This window comes from Pan troglodytes, chromosome 14 (genome assembly GCF_028858775.2).
Source record: "Pan troglodytes isolate AG18354 chromosome 14, NHGRI_mPanTro3-v2.0_pri, whole genome shotgun sequence".
Taxonomy (NCBI): Eukaryota; Metazoa; Chordata; class Mammalia; order Primates; family Hominidae; genus Pan; species Pan troglodytes.
In genome coordinates, this window is record NC_072412.2 from 53,706,902 (window position 1) to 53,726,817 (window position 19,916).

Sequence of the window (19,916 nt, forward strand, 5' to 3'; positions counted from 1 at the left end):
CCGGGTGCAATGGCTCATGCCTGTAATCACAGCACTTTGGGTGGCCAAGGCAGGTGGGTCACCTGAGGTCAGGAGTTCGAGGCCAGCCTGGCTAACATGGCAAAACCCCGTCTCTACTAAAAATACAAAATTTAGCTGGGTGTGGTGGTGGGCGCCTGTAATCCCAGCTACTCAGAGGCTGAGGCAGGGAACCGCTTGAACCTGGGAGGTGGAGGTTGCAGTGAGCCGAGATTGCACCATTGTACTCCAGCCTGGGTGACAGAACAAGACTCCATCTCAAAATAAATAAATAAATAAATAAATAAATAAATAAATAAAACTAAAAACTGTATCAGAGATCGGGGGTGAGGGAGTAACTTACAGAGGAGGAGCCTGACAAACACTACTTCAGCCACATGATCAAGGACAACGGCGAGAAGTCAGTTGATAGTACCTGTTACAGGCTGAATTGTGTCCCCCTCCTGCCCAAATTCACATGTTGAAGCCCTAAGTCCCAGGACCAAAGAATGGGACTGTATCTGGAGACAGGGACTTTCAGTAGGTAATAAGTTAAAGTGAGGCTGTTACAGTCCCTATTCAAGCTGTCTGGTGTTCTTAAAAGAAGAGGAGATTAGGACACAGGGAGAGAAGCCCTAGGAAGGTGGGTGCATGGAGAAAGAGCCATGTGAGAACACAATGAGAAGGCAGCCATCTGCGCGACAAGGAGAGAGGCCTCAGAATAAACCGACCCTGCGGATTTTATATTTCCAGGCTTCATAACAAATTTCTGTTGTTTAAAACACACAGTCTGTGGTATATTGCCATGGCAGCCCTAACTGACTAACACCAGCACTCTTGACAGGATGTGATGGAAATGGCACTTTACCTCTGGGGTTTTCCTCCAAACTCTAACTCCATCAGATAAATCCCAAGTGAAGGGCTTTCTACAAAACACCTGACCCATACTCTTCAAAATATTCAAGGCCATTAAAAACAAGGACGCTCTGAGAAACTCACAGCCAAGAGGAGCCAGAGGAGACACTGTGACTAATGGTAATGTGGTGTCCTGAATGAGATCCTGAAACAGAAAAGCAACATTAAGTAAGAACTAAAAAACTCTGGGAAAAAGTATTGACTTTAGTTAATAATAATGTATCAGTATTGGTTTCTTTTCTTTTTCTTTTCTTTTTTTTTTTTTTTTTGAGACAGTCTCACTCTGTTGCTCAGGCTGGAATGCAGTGGCATGATCTTGGCTCACTGCAACCTCCCAGGTTCAAGCAATTCTCCTGCCTCAGCCTCCCAAATATCTGGGATTACAGATGCCCACCATCACACCCAGCTAATTTTTGTATTTCTAGTAGAGACAAGGTTTCGCCATGTTGGCCAGTCTGGTCTTGAACTCCTGACCTCAGGTGATCCACCCACCTCGGTCTCCCAAAGTGCTGGGATTACAGGTGTGAGCCACACCGTGCCTGGCCCAGTATTGGTTTGTTAATTGTAACAGATGTACTTAATTATTGTAAGAAGTTAATAATAGGGAAAACTAGTATGAGGTAGATGGAAACTCTTTACTATCTTCACAATTTTTTCCCAGGATGGAGTGCAGAATTTTTTCTCAGCTCACTGTAGCCTTGACCTCCCTGGCTCAAGTGATCCTCCCACCTCAGCCTCCCCAAGTAGCTAGGACTACAGTCATGCGCCACCATTCCCAGCTAATTTTTTTGTATTTTTTGTAGAGACAGGGTTTCACCATGTTGCCTAGGCTGGTAAAACTATTCTAAAATAAAAAATTTATTTGAAAAAATCTTTGTGTTTTTCAGATCCATTACCACTAAATTCTATTTAGATATTCAACAATGTTTTCAGTATAGTAACTATGTAATTGCTGCTCAGGGCAGAGCCAAGTAGGGTATTATGGTGATAATTTCCTTCCTATACAGCTTTTAGTTCTTCCAGTAGTTTCTATTTCTTTTTCTTCTTGTAACCTCTTACAATAATTTTTCATTTGTCTTCCAGAAGTTCCATCATATCCAGAATTTTATTTGTCTCACCTTCTTTTTGGGGAAACCTTGCTTCTCAGAGCCTCTGCGGCCAGCAAAGGTCATTTGGTGAGAGGCTAATTTAATGTGGTTCAAGCATACAGTCTTCTGGTGGCCTAATCTGATTTAAGGATAGAATTTAGGGTAGCTAAAGAAGTGAGTAAATGACATATACAGTAAATGTCCTTTCCCACTTTACTCATCTAGCACTTGGTGGTGAAGTTGATATAATTCCAGTTCACAGCAAAGATATTTGATATTTCAGTTAGTCCCAATAGCATTGATACTTTTAAGAACCTTCTGGGATTCAAGGACTCAAGGTGGAGGCTGACTACTCTCAGCAGCCAGTAAAAAAACATCAATGGTGCTGAGGTACAGCCAATTAACCAAAACAAAACCACCTAATGATATCATCACCCAGTCCACATTTCTTCATTTGATGGACAAAGAGTCTCTGATAGATTTTGCCAAAGTCATAAACTTCAGATAACAATAACTCTTAACTTTCTTATCCTTCTAACATTCCTAAATAACAACAACAAAGAAGTTTTGAGGACAAAGGAAATTTTTTGGCACAGAATAGTACCTGTTTTGCACAGAATAATATATGTTTAAATGTCTTCATAAATGACACCATATCTTTTCAACTTCCTATAAGCAGTACCTACCACAGAGTAAGTCCCCAGTATTTAATTGAAGTTCTTTGACTTATCTAGTATCTGAATGTGAAGGTCAGTTTTACATTCACTTAAACTTTTGTTTTCTCCCAGATCAAAATATTTGTTTTGGCTCTATAAAGAGAGATTTCCCAGAAAAAATTTTCCTTTCTGGCTGTTAGTAAGTTAGTTCACTTCCTGTCTCTGAGTCTGTGGAAACAATTCAGAAAAGATCAACTATAATTCCCATTTTCCACCTTGTTTTTCATTTCTTTGCATTTCAAATCCTGTTTGTTTTTGTGTGTTAGCCTCTCACATAAGTACCTGCTTGATAAATACTTACTGATTTGATTTAATTTAGAAAAACACTTTATGATCTACATAATATTGTTTAATTGGCAAAATTTGCCTCTGATGGTCGTACCCTGTCTCTGAATGTTTATCACAATTCAGAAAGTACTACATGACCCTGTGTGCAAATGAGTCACTGTATCTCCCCTACAATGGCACAGAGATTAACATCGAAGTGGCAGGAAATGAAGAATCGAATCCAACTCGAAACCACCAAATTCCCAGCTCGTTTAGCCTTCTTGGTAACTACAGTATCATTACTTTCCATTTACTTTCAAATACATCCAAACTCATGTTATCTGATTCTGACCCTGGCCAGAATATATGTATATATATATGTGTGTGTGTGTGTATATATATTTATTTATATATATATATAACCATTAAAAGCCATAAGGATGAGTTTACCGTTAAATCTTTGAGTAAAAGCAAAGAGGTTAAAGGAGGTTTCTTGGCACTTGTCAGGGCAGAACAGTGGCTTCTTTGTCCTTTCAGATTCTCTGTGGCTTGGCCTTTGCCTCTTCTTGGATAACACGTTGCTCTTCGACATGCTGGGCTTCAGCCAGGTCTGCTCCTCAATCCTCCCCATAAGTTATTCCTTTCAGCCAGCCCCAGTCCAGTGGTGAACACAGTGACTCCCTGTCTCAGCAGTTAGCTTTCCAGAAAGTTGCCTGCCCACTTTGTGAATCTAACACCTGATATAAAATTTCTAATTACAAACACCAAATTCTTTCTCCTAGGAGATCTGAAACTGCATGCTCTGCTCTTTGTTTCGACCTTTTATTTTCACTGGAAAGCCCTTGCCAAACATTGGGAACATTTCACTCCATCTGATACAGGCTTTTATCTCTTCTCAACTAGAAAAATGCATAATGCTTCATTTTCAGTATAACCAGGCAATCCATTTCCAAGATCTGCTGTATACAATGCTCCTGCCTGGCCAGTATGCTGTGCAAAGTGCCTCAAAGGTATTTCTCAGATTCTGGCAGGACCACTTTGTTGACATTCCTCAACAAAGGCCTTACAATTTCAAAGGCAGTTTAGATAATTTGATTTTAGAAGTGTCAGTGGTTCTTCTTTAAGTCCTTAGACATCAAACCCACAGAGCCCTTAATACCAGATTTAGATGTGAAGTGGTGGAATTATAGAACACAAACGTCATGTGGCAAGTGACCACCTGACAGATGCATATTTAAATCTGTTTGCAAAAATGTCCCCTGTTGACTTGTTGGCATCCTAAGGTGTTGGTTAATAGACTTTACATGCCCAACACAATTGAAGAGCCTGGCCCACGTCTATTACCAAGGAAAACAAGGTAGGGAGATGTCCAGGGATTACAAAACTCTAATAAATCCTGTTTCTTATTCCACATAATACTTAGTATACTCACAGTTTCTATTTGGTTTACACCCCTGCAGAAACCTGGGTAAGTTCAGGGTGGCCCCAGGAAACAGGGAGAAAGGAAGACTGCAGGGACTGGCTGTCAGTCAATGTCAATGTCAGAGGTTGAAGTAAGGGGGAGGGAGAATCAGGGATCCTGGAGGAGTCTGCAGGGGAGAACAGACTATGCAGCAGCCTCTATCAGGACAGTTGGTGTACACTTGGCTGAACTGTCTCCTTTTTGCATTTTTCTTAGGAAACTATAATGGCAGAAAACTGAAGAGAGTTCAGATAGAAACCTTGTGTTCAACTCTGAGCACAAGACTTTCTGTTCATTTATTCATTCATTCATTCTGTATATTTATTGAGCAACTATGTTTCTAAGAATTGTTTTAAATTCTGGTGATACAGGAGGACCAGTCAAACAATTCCCTGCCCTCCTAAAGCTTACTTTCTGTTGGAGGTGGGGCAGAGTGTTAACAAGTAAATTTACCAGATAATTTTAGTTTATGATAAGTGTTATGAAGAGGTGGGAACCACATTACACAGCGGGGCCAGAGAAGGCGTCTTTGAGGAGGGTGATGCTATGGCTAAGAACCAAGAAATGGGGCTGGGCGCAATGGCTCACGCCTATAATCCCAGCACTTTGGGAGGCAGAGATGGGTGGATCACCTGAGATCAGGAATTCAAGACCAGCCTGGCCAACATGGTGAAACCCCATCTCTACTAAAAATACAAAAAAATTAGCTGGGCATGGTGGTGTGCCCCCGTAGTCCCAGCTACTCGGGAGGCTGAAGTAGGAGAATCGCTTGAACCCAGGAGACGGAGGTTGCAGTGAGCCGAGATAGCACCACTGCACTCCAGCCCATGCAAGAGAGTGAGACTCTGTCTCAAAAGAAAAAAAAAAAAGAGCTAAGAGATGAAAAGGAGAACATAACTGTGTGACCACTGAGGGAAGAGGTCCAGGTAGAGCGAACAGCAAGTACAAAGGCCCCGAGGCAGGGAGGCTGGGGGGAGGTGTTTGAGGAAATGAGTCTGAATTAGGTTTCTGTCTGCTAATGCACGAACACAAGCCTTTAAAACCACCTTAGTCTAATGTCCTCATACTTATTTATTAATATACTGTGGTAAGTGAGAAGACAGGTGAGCACAGGTTCTATGGGTTTACAAAGAGCATTTAGATCAACCTGGAGGTTCAAAATATGACATCTAAGCTCAGATATAAAGGATGAGTCATAGTTATGCAGGGGATTTCAGTAAGTGCAAAATTTTAGGTGTACAGTAGGCCCCCTTTATCCATGAGGGATATGTTCCAAGACCCCTAGTAGATGTCTGATAGTACCAAACCCTCTATAGACTATGTTTTTTTGATCTGATAACAGAGATGTCTACCAAGTGACTCACAGGTGGGTAGTGTATACAGCATGGATCCCCAGGACAAACGGAAGATTCACATCCCAGGCAGGATGGAGTGGGAAGGTGCAAGATTTCATTATGATACTCAGAATGACATGCAATTCAAGTTTACATATTTTTTTTTCTGGAATTTTCTGTTTAATGTGTTCAGACCTCAACTGACTGCTGGTAACTGAAACTGTGGAAAGTGAAACTGTCTAAAAGGGGACTACTGTATTTGGGAGGAGTTGGAATACCAGAAAAAGTGAGAGGTAGGAAATAGCAGAATAAAAGCCTGGAATGTTAAAAATAAGCCATGAGGCTGGGCATGGTGGCTCATGCCTATAGTTCCAGCACTTTGGTAAGCTGAAGCAGGAGGATTGCTTGAGGCCAGGGATTTGAGACCAGCCTGGGCAACATAGCAAGACCTCATCTCTACAAGAAACTAAAAATAAATAAATAATAAAGAGAAGCTATGTCATGAACGGCATTTTTTATCTCCAAGATCAAAATCTTAGACTTGGTTTTATAAGTCACTGAAAGATTTTTAAGCAAGGGAGTGACAGAACCACATGGTGACTAGGTTAAAGGGGAATGAGGAAAGACAAGAGGAAGGAAATCAGTGGATATGTTACAACAATCCAAGAAAGTAATAATGTGGGTCTGACTTAAACAGTGGGGAATAAAAAGGAACAGAAAATTTGAGAAATATTTAGTAGATAAAATAAGAATTGGCTGATTGACTTGGGAGGACAGGGAGTGTGTCTGAGGCGGTGGGGGAGGAGTTAAATGGTTAGATTAGATGATGGAGACTGGAGGCAGTGTCACTAGCTTAGGTGAATAATATAAAAGAAGGAATAGGTTTTGAGGGAAATGGAGAATTCAGCTTTGGGCTCATGGCACTTGAAGAACATAGCCTGTAGTCCAGTTTATAGAGAGAAAGAAAACTGCAAATTGCTATTACCATTACGACTCTCCTTTTTTTGCAGAAGAAATTCATAGCTAAGGCCATGAAAGGTGAGAGTGTCAGGGTTCCTTTTATTTGGTGCCTGATAGAGACCAGGTGCTCCTGGTGGGAACAGCCAATCAAAAGTACTTAATAGGGAATCTACTGAGGCCAGGAGTTCAAGGCCAGCCTAGGCAACATAGCAAAATCCAGTATCTGGAAAAAAAAAAAAATTTTGTTTTAATTAGCAAAGGGTGGTGGAACATGCCTGTAGTCCTAGCTACTCGGGAGGCTGAAGCAGGAGAATTGCTCGAGCCCAGGAGTTCGAAGCTGCCATGAGTTATGATTGCACCACTACACTTTAGCCTTGGCGACAGAGTGAGACTCTGTCTCTTTTTTTTTTTTTTTTTTTGAGATGGAGTCTCGCTCTTGTTGCCCAGGCTGGAGTACAGAGGCACGATCTCAGCTCACTGCAACCTCCGCCTCCTGGGTTCAACGAAAGAGTACTTAATAGGACTTTACACTACCCACCTCTTACACCCAGGATTTGCCTGGGAATAATTAAGAAACATGTTTCTGAACATATACACATGTTTAGCTGTATGCTTATGATGAGGGCAACAAATGTCCAATCAAGGTAGGAAGATAAAGCTAAGGTCTATATAACAAATGTCCACTAATGCAATAGTTAATTCCAGACAAGGAGATAGGACTGTGGGTGGCACAAGAAGAGGAGCTTTGATTTAAAAGGTCAAATCGTTGGGAGGCATAGCCATCTTTCAGGTGCTGGGAGAGTTTCCAAAGAATGGCTTACAGCCAAGAATAAGCTTCATGTGTTGGGGGCAGGGGGTGTGAATCAGGACCCAGGGGCACACTGGGTGGGTGGAGGGTTGGGAGTGGGACGCAGGGTGGGGCTGCAACCTGGAAAGGAGTTCAAACTCAGCAAGGCAGACAAAGGGTGATGTGGCAAAGATTATGTCAGTAAGATAGTTACTTCCTGAGCTCTTACATAAATTAAAGTCATTAAAATTAATTTTACTCTGTGATTTTTTTTACACTCCTAGTGAAAAAGATGATACCTGGCAAATTTTCCCAAGAGTGTCTCTATACTTCTTTGGATAATTGATATCCAAGGCAGATGAGATTCAGGAGAGACTTTTATCCAATATAGACAAAAACAGCCTTGCCTTTTGCTTTCACGTTTGAGGATTAAAGGACTTCGATTATTTAAGGGGGCTTAGTAAGTGTTGATTGCAATGACTTAGAAAATCCTTTCAGTGTCAAATGATGATGCAACGTAAGCTTTCTTGAAGAGTGAACTTAACTTTTACTGCTCTAAAGGCAGGTAATATAGAGGACATGAACAAAGAAACAGACCTGCTTTGGCCACTGAGGAGTCTCAAGTAAATGGCATGACCTCTTTCACCTGCAGTTTTCTAGTCTGTAAAATGGGGATTGTAATTTTTTCATTGATTCAACAAATATCTTATGAGCATCTCCTGGCACATCTCCTATGTGACAGGTACTGTTCTACCCAGTTCATAAAGTTATTTTGAGAATTACATGAAATAGTGTAAGTGAAAAATGCTTAGCATAGTTTCTACACTCTATCAGATGCTGATTGTATTAGTTTTCTATCCAAGAAGCTTTTTCAGCTGGAAAAAGATGGATGTTGAATGTTGGAGCCATTACTGGGTCAGGCCAACAATGGCGAAGACACTCAGAGTGTTTGTTGTAAATATCAGGGTGTCTTGCACAGGGGAAGAATTGACTAAATTGGGGATCCAAGAATGAAAAGACTTTTAATTTAATGATTTTCTTATTTTTTTTTTTGAGACAGAGTTTCACTCTTGTTGCCCAGGCTGGAGTGCAATGGCACAATCTCTGCTCACTGCAACCTCCGCCTCCTGGGTTCAAGCGATTCTCCTGCCTCGGCCTCCCGCGTAGCCAGGATCACAGGCACCTGCCACCATGCCCGGCTAATTTTTTGTATTTTTAGTAGAGACGGGGTTTCACCGCGTTGGCCAGGCTGGTCTCAAACTTTTGACCTCAGGTGATCTGCCTGCCTTGGCCTCCCAAAGTGCTGGGATTACAGGCATAAGCCACTGCGCCTGGCCCAATGACCTGTTTTTGAAATAGTAGGATGAAGGGCAAAATGTTGACCTGGGGAAAATAGAGCAAGTGTCAGTCAAAATTATTCTGGGAAGTCTGCAGAGGTTGCCATGAAGCAGCAGGGGTGATCCAAGTTAAGACTCATCAGAAACATGAATGTCCCACTGGGTCTAGAATATCAAGAAAGAACTCCAAGATAGTTTGCTTCATCAACATGTTCAGAGTTGAGGTGCGTGACAAAATAATTGTTTTTCTGAAGCACTTTTAACTGTGAACATTACAACATACCCACTGAACCCTGGAAAGTTAATTTGTAGTTTGAAGAATTGACCAGATAAGGACCCTGATACTTCGGATATTAACATTTGCCAGTGCTCTAAGTAGTTCATTTTAAAAAGGAAAGGAAGAAAAGCTGACTTAAGCTACAAAACATGTTTTCTCCCAGTATCACTGATATATTACCTTTGCTTCTGAAGTGGGTTGGTTCATTAGCAAAGGGTGCAGCATTTTCCACTTCCCTTTTACAAACTGAACTTTAGCCCAGACCCTGAAGAGTCTATGGAGGTTGGTCAGTAATCATAATGGAATAGGATATGCCTTACCCTCAAAGAGAGACGTGGAAAGTCAAGGTCATTTGCAGGTGCCTCCCTCAGTGCTTGGAAATGGTATACATTTCTTATAACAATATGTGATACTGTAATTACCTACTTATTTTTCAGTCTTTTCCAATAGACTATAAGCTCTTCAAGTGCAGAGACTGTGTATTATTAATCACTGTAAGTCCAAATGCTTAAAAAGCCACTAACAGGAAGGGCTCAGTAAATGCTTTATACAAAGTGAGTGGATCAATGTACAGAGGGATTGATGGATGAATGGATGGATGGTTGGATGGATGGATGGTTGAATGAATGGATGAATGGATAAATGGTTGGTTGGTTGGATGGATGGATAGATGGATGACTCCTGGATTCCTGCCATTAAAGAAAAACCATCACAACAATAAAGAAAATGGTGCTCAAGTGAAGGGTGGACAAGATAGATGAGATTGACTTGGGCCCGGAAGAGTCACTAAAAGGGCATATAATCCTAGAATCATTGGGAAGAAGGAAACTTGGATCAATTTTTGCCACTGCTTCTTCTGATCCATCCTCCCAAGAGTCTGGTCTGTACCTCCAGTAGAGAAAACTGCTACTGGGTAAACAAGGTTATCTTTGTGGGACTGAAGAACAAGTAAGAGCTCCAAGACTTACTGAGAAGGACAGAAGGCCTGTCTACCTTATTCCTGTCCATGGAGTAGAAACCCTGAGAGGCAAGGGCTCCATGTGCCTGAGGGAGACAGAGTTATGGGTTTCTTGGGCCACAGAACAGTCGTCATGACAACAGTCCCAGAATAACTACTTCCCATAAGGGATGGACTATGGGGGAGTGAGGAGTGAAGGACCTTTGGGAGTGCAGTCAGCAAGAGCTTGTTTGCAGACCTCAGTGAGCTCCAGGGGACTGCATTTTGTAGCTAGAGATTTGGTAGGGTCAGCAGCAATAAGGCACCAGCAGTATAAACTCTTTTGCTCCCAGGAAATCTCAAGCTAGAGACTGATATGATTGAATAATAAGAGAACAGCAATCCATCAACCTCTCCGAGACACACAGAAACTGCCCCTAGTGAAGGTTTCTGCAAACCTGTAGGCAATGAGGTGAGGGCAACCTCCAGGGATAGCTCATTGGTCTCCCAAGCAGCCAGGAGCTGAAAAAACTGGCGAGGGGTGGGTGGTGCCAGGGGAGAGTTGAGGGACCGCACTTCCCCTCCCTGAGCAATGCTGACCCAAGGGCCTTTGGGAGGAGGTTGTGCCACAGGACTGGTCATCAGAGAAGAAGTCATTGCCATTCTACTAGCAAGTGAAGCTTGGGGATATAGGCAGGCTTTCAACTAGCTGCATGGAAAACAGCCCCAGGGTTCATCTGCAGGGTGCCCCCCTCCCCAGTACATGATTAACATGGACACCTAAAAATCCAAGCTTATAATTTATACATTTGTCAAGGTGGGGTATGTTGGAGAAGACGGGCCAAGCTTACTGTATAAAAGGAATGCTTCATTTCGTAGAATGTTATTCCCCTGCAGTTGCCTCTCACAGGTAGCAGAGCATGGTGTTTAAAAGCATGGGTTTTGGAGCCAAATGCCTGGGTTACAATCATGACTAAATTCCTTCTGTTCTGAGACCTTGAGCAAGTTTCCTCACCTCTCTAAGTCTCTGCTTCCTCATCTGTGAAAGAAGATAATTAGAGCACCCACCTCATAGAATTGTTAAGAGGACTAATTCAATTAATCCAATTAAGTGCTGATATATAAGAACTCAATAAATATAGCATACATACAAAATAAGATTTGAGTTATTAAATTTGAATCATACATTTGGCCAAGCATTCACAAATTTCCTATGTAATTGCGAGTAGAGTAGTAGTTTGTCACGAGGTGGTGATTGGTGCAGAGGAACTGGGACACCAACCAAAAATATACATTGTGATACATTTTTTTCCCCTAAGATACTCAAGGATTTCTTGTTTTTGTTTTTTGTTTTTTGTTTTTTGTTTTTGAGACAGGGTCTTGTTCTTGTCACCCAGGCTGGAGTGCAATGGCACGATCTCAGCTCACTGCCACCTCCACCTCCTGGGTTCAAGCAATTCTACTGCCTCAGCCTCCTGAGTACCTGGGACTACAGGAGCCCGCCACCACGCCTGGCTAATTTTTGTATTTTTACTAGAGATGGGGTTTCGCCATGTTTTCCAGGCTGGTCTTGAACTGCTGACCTCGTGATCTGCCCGTCTCAGCCTCCCAAAGTGCTGAGATTACAGATGTGAGCCACCACACCCAGTCTGTTTTTGGTTTTTGTTTTGAGACAGAGTCTCACTGTCACCCAGACTGGAGAGCAGTGGTGTGATCTCAGCTTACTGCAACCTCTGCCTCCGAGGTTCAAGCAATTCTCCTGCCTCAGCCTCCCAAGTAGCTGGGATTACAGGTGTGTGCCACCATGTCCAGCTAAGTTTTGTATTTTTAATAGAGACAGGGGTTTGCCATGTTGGCCAGGCTGGTCTCGAACTCCTGACCTCAAGTGATCTGCCCGCCTCGGCCTCCCAAAGTGCTGGGATTACAGGTGTGAGCCACCGTGCCCGGCCAGATATTCAAAGATTTCTTGTCAAACCCCTGAAGTTTTTATGGAACACAGTTTGGAAACCACTCCATTACTGGGCTAAAAAATAAAGCTATATATCCTATGGTGATTATAGTGAGGTTGAGTCTTTTACATCTGGCCCACTCATGCTAAAATAACCACTGGCAACGTATAAAGCTGGCTCCACTGAGAGAATTCCTTCTAACATCTTGGTGACTAGGCAAACAGACATGATCCTGGTCTTTTTTGAAGGGTATATGATTGACACTGCCAAGGAAAACAGTTAACAGGAGACACTAACTTAGAAGAAATAAAACCTGTTATTTTGGAGGGTACTATGAGTAAACAAAGGAGCGTTAAAACATATAATATAATGTTGGTGAGGTAATGAATAAAAATTTATTTATTAAAATATAACATTTCTTCATATAAAAATGTAAATAATGGGGCTTTAATAAAGAACATTTAAAAAGAGTAATGAGCTAGTCAGAAAACAAAGACTAAGAGGTCAACAACCACCTCAAGCTTTCCCCAAGCTATAAGAAAAACTGCCTGGTGTTTCTGATGAACCAAGTTATTTATGACATTTAAAACGGTGATATGAGCTATGATCTCTATTTCTGTTAAAAAATAAAGAAATAAAAAGTCTTTAAAAGGTAGATTGTCATTCATGGATGACTGGAAGTTACATCTGAGAATCGCTGCCTTTTAAGCCTTGTAGTTTAAAAATATTACCTCTGGGTGGTACAGTTTAGGAACAGGCCCTGGGAGAAAGTAATCTCAGGCCTTTGAATTCTTTCTATCCTATCTACCCTCCCACATAGCTCACTTAGGGTTGAGAGTTGAGTTTCATGTATTTAATTACATGCACCTGGAGGCAGGACACAATGACCCACGCTATGATCAAATGGTAATGCTACAAGAGTCACTCATTAAAAAGGCTAAGCATATGTGAGTTTAGCTTTTTCCAAGTAAAGACTAATAAAGTGAATATTTTATATATTTAATCACACTCTATTATGACACTGATAGGCAAAGAGACATAATTGGTAAGCAATTACATATGTAGCTGGTGTTACTTTCATACATGAAAATTATACTTTTACTGCTCCGATCTTCTCACTTTTGGTCCACACGACAGGATCATAAAAAAGCAAGGTTGCAGTGAGGACAACCTAGGTCAAAAGTTGCCAGGAGGGCAGAGGATTCATGAAAATAGACCCCATGCTTCTGTTGATTGGAGGGAGGTCTTGGTTGAGAGTGAGAGGAAAAAAGACCAGATGCTAAGAGTGAGTAAAAGGAACATTGTTCCTGTTGAGCCAGGAAGGAACAGGATAGGAATCGAGAAGGGCAATTTTAAAAAGGCAGGGGGTGGGCAGTTCTGGTCAGGTGGGTAGACCTGTGCTTTTGCAGAAGACGAACCTTAAGCAGGTTTCTTTCGAATACCTTCAAGGGTAACTGAATTTTTTGTTGCTTTCATCTCCCACTTTCCCTCATCCCCTCAAAACATCTGTGGTACCTGAAATTCCTTAAACAGGGAATAAAGTTTTTCATTACGCAATTAGAAACAAAGATTGACCACAAGCAAATCAGCTGGCAGAGGTGATATGAAACTTTGCTCACTAAATGTTAACGGCCGATAGTGGATCATTGGCTATTTTGATAGGAAGAGGAAGTAAGAGAATGGGAGGCCCTGGGATGAGGTGGTTTTCCAGAGAAGGAAAGGAAGCATATTAAATGATAAGAAAAGAAACAGCTCACGGTTATTGAGTATTTATGTGCCAGGCTCTGTTCCAAGTGCTTTACGTGAATTAACTCTTTCAATTTCACAGCACCCTGCCTGAGGTAGGTACTATTACTAATCTCATTTTACAGATAAGGAAACAAAGTCATGGAGAGGTTTGGTAACTTGCCCAAGGACATAGCAGAATGGCCAAGAGTTGATTTCTGGCATTTCTAGCCCAAGAGTCCACACTTTTGGCCACAGAGTGAAAGAAAATTGTCTCAGAGAAAAAATGACCCAGGAGACAAACTTCCCTACATAGACAATGTCGCCAAAAGTCAGCCTGTTCACTTCTGAGTATTAGGGATAAGGAGAAGAGGTGTTTTATGGTGCACAGCATTGAGTATCTGCTACTTAAAGGAACATTGGTGCTGGAATGGTTACTATGCTCAGTCTTATGGACCCTTTTGATACATTCTTGGTCTTACATGTGCACCGCTCAACTGCCTGAATTAGTGATCCTGTGGCAGTTGTTTAAACCCTCTGCACCTCTGAGTCCACATTTGGAAACTGGGTTATTTCCACTTGTCAGCTCCCTGACTCAGAGGAATGCAGGGAGGGCTAATGGGCTGATCTATGCTAAGTGCTCTGGGCCATAAACCAGGACTAACTGAACTTTCAGAGAACACTATGACTTGGCAGTGCTACTTAAATTGACAGAAGTGGTAGAATATTCTCCTAGCAGCTTCTTTACATGTCTTGGTTCAGCTGCCTGATCGCCCTTTAGGACAACAGCACTCGGTCCACTGCGGCTGAATTCCTTGCTAGACTTACACTGTGTTGCTCCAACAGAGGACGACTGTGTGGTAGACTTGGGAGATGCCCATATTGTCTGGGACTGTTCAAATTATCCAGAGATAAGAATTCCTAATTCAAAATAAGGATCTTCAGGCCAGGACTTTGAAAGTAACTGCTTATCAAAAAAACATGAAAAGAACTGGTCTCACTCCAAGGAAACTTTTAACCTAATAGCAAATATACCTTAGCATTTAATTCAAATGATAGTGTCCTAATTGACACCATCAAGGGCAGAACCAATTGCAAAGTTTCTTTAAAAAGTAATGATTTGGCCGGGCCCGGTGGCTCACGCCCATAATCCCAGCACTTTGGGAGGTCGAGGCGGGTGGATCACAAGGTCAGGAGTTCGAGACCAGCTTGACCAACATGGTGAAACCCCATCTCTACTAAAAATACAAAAATTAGCTGGGCATGGTGGCATGTGCCCGTAATCCCAGCTATTCAGGAGACTGAGGCAGGAGAATCACTTGAACTCGGGAGGCAGAGGTTGCAGTGAGCCAAAATTGTGCCACTGAACTCCAGCCTGGGAAAAAAAAAAAAAGTAATGATTTACAAAGAGATGTGGAAGAAAGGATGCCTGAGACAAAGGGAAGAGGGAGAGAAGCAGTCTCAGCTGTAGCTATGATTAAGGACCAGTGGACACATAAGGATAAAGCCAGTTTTTTAAAAAGGAAAAATGTGTCTAATTAGTCCACACTCCCATTGTCTAATGGATTTTCCCTCCCATGTGTTTAAGCATAAGAATACGCCACCTATGACTTCAAACAAAACAAACACACTAAAAGCAGAAGGGTGATCACACTATTTTGAACAGATGCAGTTATTCAACTCAATAATTTATCCTTGAATTCATGTCTTCTCCATCACAGAATCCTATCCTATCCTATCCTGTCGTCAGGCTTCCTCAGACCTGAGAAAGGAAGCAAGTTTTGTGAGCTAATAAATAAACACGGCCAGTAGGAACCAAGGTGGATGTTCAGGATCAGAAATAGGGTAGATGAAAATAGTTTATAAAAAAAGAGTTTGAGAGAGGGGGAGGGAAACTGAATAACTAACTGAAAGCAGTAGGTGGTCAACACCGTACAGTATGAAGGAACCACGAATACAAAACAAGGAAAACAAAAGACAGATTTTCAGAGTGCTGCCATGATGCACACAATTTCAAATAAAAGCTATGGTGAGTTTTAGCAAAATTTGGATATAAGAGATTTGGTTTTCAGATCCTGAGTCTCCTTTTTTGGCAGTGTTTTCTCATATCTGTGGTCTCTTCTCTTTAAGCACCAGAGGCCCCTCTATTCCTCACCAAAGAGAAAATATTGATGTAGACTCTTGGTGTGTAAGGCAAGACATAATCTTCCAAGAGTATCTGAAAGCTTCATCTTTATGTGGAAGGAATTTTCAGGTAAAAAGCTGGTGTGGAATTATACGAACCTTCCTGGTGTCCCTTCTCTCAAACCTCCCTAGAGGCACTTTCTATTTTTACTCTCTCTTCCTTGGTGCCATTTGTAACAGTGGGTATCTGGTTTACAAGGCACATCTTCACCCTGTCTTTGACTGGATTGAAAGAGGTTCCTTTCTCTAAAAAACAGCAGAATTCATGTAAGGAAAAGGCTATTTAGGTGAAATCGTGCTATGATATTTTGCTATGTCCAATCTATGATAAGGTCTTTGAAGGCCTATTATTGAGATGTGAAGTGTAAGGAAGCCAGTAGTCATTGAAAATTGCATTTCACATAGAAACGTGCATTGCATTTGCTGAGAACATGAGTGCCAGGGCTGGTGCTCTGAGCATGCCAGCGCTTGTTTACATGGAGCTGAAGGAAGGCTTCCTCACTCGAACTACAAGGGCTGCCCCACCCTGCACTGGACTCAATGGAAGGAAGGGCGGGGTTGGCACAAAAAGTTTTGACAATACTCCAGTTCTTTGCACCCCAAATATTTACTGAAACAGTCGGATAATTCTTTAGGGAGACCAGGCCTAACACTACAAAAGGTGGCAAAGAGCCAGGAGGAGAAAAAAATGCTCCCGTTTGGTAAGGTTGTGTTTATTTTTGCCTGTAATAAATGCAGAAACAACAATACAGAAATACAGAAATTGTCCTACACACACCCTCTTCAAACTGATCACGCATTTGAAAATTTAGCTTCAGGGAAACCAGCCACTGCAGCTTCTATTCAGGCATTCCTGGTCCTGCAGGCAGCTGTTTCCTCTGCTTGGAATAGTGTCTCTTCTCACTGAAGCCCACCTTTCTTCTGATTCCTCTGCAGCCTTCTCCACATCCCACTGCCTGTATTAAGCCTCTCCCAGTTGTCCCAGCCCACAGTAATCTCTCTGTTCTTGGGCCTCCTACAGCACTCACTTGGCAAGTGTGGTGGCATTTATCTGCTTGTCCACTCAGCTCCTCTCCCCACCACTGGACCTTACACGGAATAGTCAACCTTCACTACATACGCCTACAAACAATGACAAGTTATTATAGTATAGTGGTTTAGGTGCGCCATTGTCAAGTTCATGTTTGTGTGATTTGTAAACTCAAATGAAGAAGTTGGGCCAGGCGCGAATGCTCAGGCCTGTAATCCCAGCATTTTGGGAGGCCGAGGTGGGTGGATCACAAGAGGTCAGGAGTTCAAGACCAGCCTGGCCAACATGATGAAACCCCATCTCTACCAAAAGTACAAAAAATTAGCCAGGCATAGTGGTGGGCACCTGTAATCCCAGCTACTCGGGAGGCTGAGACAGGAGAATCACTTGAACCTGAGAGGCAGAGGTTGCAGTGAGCCAAGATCACACCACTTTACTCCAGCCTGGGTGACAGAGCGAGATTCCATCACTCACAAACACACACACACACACCCATAAAAAAAAAAAAGTTTTCCTTTGTTACTTTTGAAATGTAGTAAATCCCTAATGTGTAATCATTTTCAAACATCATGGATTTTGTTAGGAGGCATAAGAAACAGCACGTGGGCTAGGCACCGTGGCTCATGCCTGTAATCCCAGCGATTTGGGAGGCCGAGGCAGGTGGATCACGAAGTCAGGAGTTCAAGACCAGCCTGGCCAACACAGTGAAACCCCATGTCTACTAAAAATACAAAAAATTAGTGGGGTGTGGTATCAGGCGCCTGTAATCCCAGCTACTCAGGAGGCTGAGGCAGGAGAATTGCTTGAACCCGGGAGGCAGATGTTGCAGTGAGCTGAGACCATGCCACTGCACTCCAGCCTGGGTGACAGAGTGAGACTCCATCTCAAAAAAAAAAAAAAAAAGAAAAGAAAAGAAAAGAAAGAGCACCTGGCAGATATGGGTAGAGAGATGAAGAACTAACTGAAGAGAATGAGAAGAGCAAGGAACTGGTTCACACAGTGCGAGCCCCATTGGTGTGCTTTACGTGGTCTGCTTCACTTGGGATTTTCTTGTGTTTGTTTTTTTGTGTTTGTTTTTTTTGTTTGTTTGTTTGTTTGTTTTTTTGTAGAGACAAGGTGTTGCTATGTTTTGCCCAGGCTGGTCTTGAACACCTAGCCTTGAGCAATCCTCCCAAGGCCTTCTATCTTGGGTTTAACACTGAAAGTCCTAGGCAACCCCTCAGGCAAACCAGAAAGGTGGGTCACCCTACCAGGTGGCCAGTAAGCATCTTGACAAGAAGAAAATAACGTTTTAAGTCATGAACAGAGCCCTCTTTATTTTCTTTCACTTCAAATTCCAGTGCCTCGGCCTCTCCAAGGACATTCCACTCTCCTATAACAAGCCGAGGAGCAGGCAAAAATGCCCAGGGACTAAGCAGGAGTCCTGGGTTTATTAAACTCTCTCCACTTCAGAAGCAATGCCAGGCCCATTAGGACAACTGGTGAAGGGAAAAAACTTAAACATAGTTCTCACAAACAGAAACGAAAGGGAATATTCTGAACTGGAAACAGTGACCTTTATGGCATTATTCCAAAAGGAAAGTCAAAGGCAGAGCCTCAGGAAGGCAAATGTCCAGGATCCACAGGAACTCTGACTTATGCGGAACATTCCACACGAGGCCTGCTAATTACAGCGCTGGAGCATCTGTTTTGATAATGTTCTTTGAAATCAACTCAACCCTGAGAATGTGTGCAAATAGACGAAAAAGAAGACTGGACTGTATGACTATGAATACATTTTGGATATTGTAGCATGTAGAAGAACGAAGTAGTACATTAGGAGCATCAAAAATATACATAACTTTTTTTTTTTTTTGAGACTGAGTCTTGCTCTTGTCACCCAGGCTGGAGTGCAATGGCACGATGTCGGCTCACTGCAACCTCTGTCTCCTGGGTTCAAGCTGTTCTCCTGCCTCAGCCTCCCAAGTAGCTGGGATTACAGGCTCCCTCCACCATGCCCGGCTAATTTTTATATTTTTAGTAGAGACGGGGCTTCGCCATGTTGGCCAGGCTGGTCTCGAACTCCTGACCTCATGATCCACCCGCCTCGACCTCCCAATGTGCTGGGATTACAGGCGTGAGCCACCGCACCCAGCCACATATTTTATATTGTGAGCATTTCACAGAACAGACACATTTGAAAAAATGAAATGGGCCTGAAATAAGCATAACAATAACAACATCATTAATAATGTCATGCACAAAACTAGGGCTATAGAGTTTGTGTAGTAATGGGGATTTTTTTTCCATAATAAAATGATAAAGCTAAGGATTTTAATATGTGTAATGTATAACACAGTAATTCTGAACAAAAAAGCATAATAGGAATATTGGAAATTCTAATGCTTGTTTCTCTGTATGTCATGCAGGAATAAAACTGAGTTAGTTTCTTTATACAGACTTCTGTGACCAAGAATGCTCCTGTGTACCCTGGTACAAGTGTAAGTAGGTAACTTGGCTGGGAGTTGAAATTTAGGGGATGTGGTGCAGAGATATAATTTTACCACCAGGGGGTGTTCTTTCCTCTTCCGGTGATGAGTTTATGTAATCACAAACTAACCCTAAACCAGCCCCACTAAAAATGGGCCAGGCCAGATCCCAGGAAATGGGATTAACTTACATCATTCACACAAATTCCCTCTTGCCCTTCCATTTTAGTGACTATTGAGTTTTCCTTCAGTTGAGAGAATCATGCTGGCAGCAAGCCAATCTACATGAACTGTCGAAAACAGATTACACCCCTCCTGCTGATCAAAACAGGAGAATGATGACTTAAGAAGTTAGTGCAGGTAGCTATTTCTGATTATCCCCGGGAAGCAGGAGTTTCAAGTAAGCAAGAACTCAGCAGTTAGAAAGCAAACATCGAAAGGGTCTGAGGGGTAGAAAAGTCTCCTGCTTGAATTTTGATCTAA

The 19,916-nt window shown here is 42.3% G+C and overlaps 1 protein-coding gene across 5 annotated transcripts in view; it reads right to left on the bottom strand.

Moving 5' to 3' along the window:
* MED4 (mediator complex subunit 4) overlaps positions 1–19,916 on the bottom strand; it is a 180,155-nt gene that overhangs the window by 55,029 nt on the left and 105,210 nt on the right. For 2 of the 5 annotated variants that reach the window (XM_063792522.1, XM_063792525.1), the window contains exon 5: positions 997–1,057. The exons of the other annotated variants lie outside the window; for them this stretch is intronic. The gene's annotated coding sequence lies outside the window, so the exon portion shown is untranslated. The remainder of the gene's footprint in view (positions 1–996; positions 1,058–19,916) is intronic. 5 annotated transcript variants of the gene reach the window in all.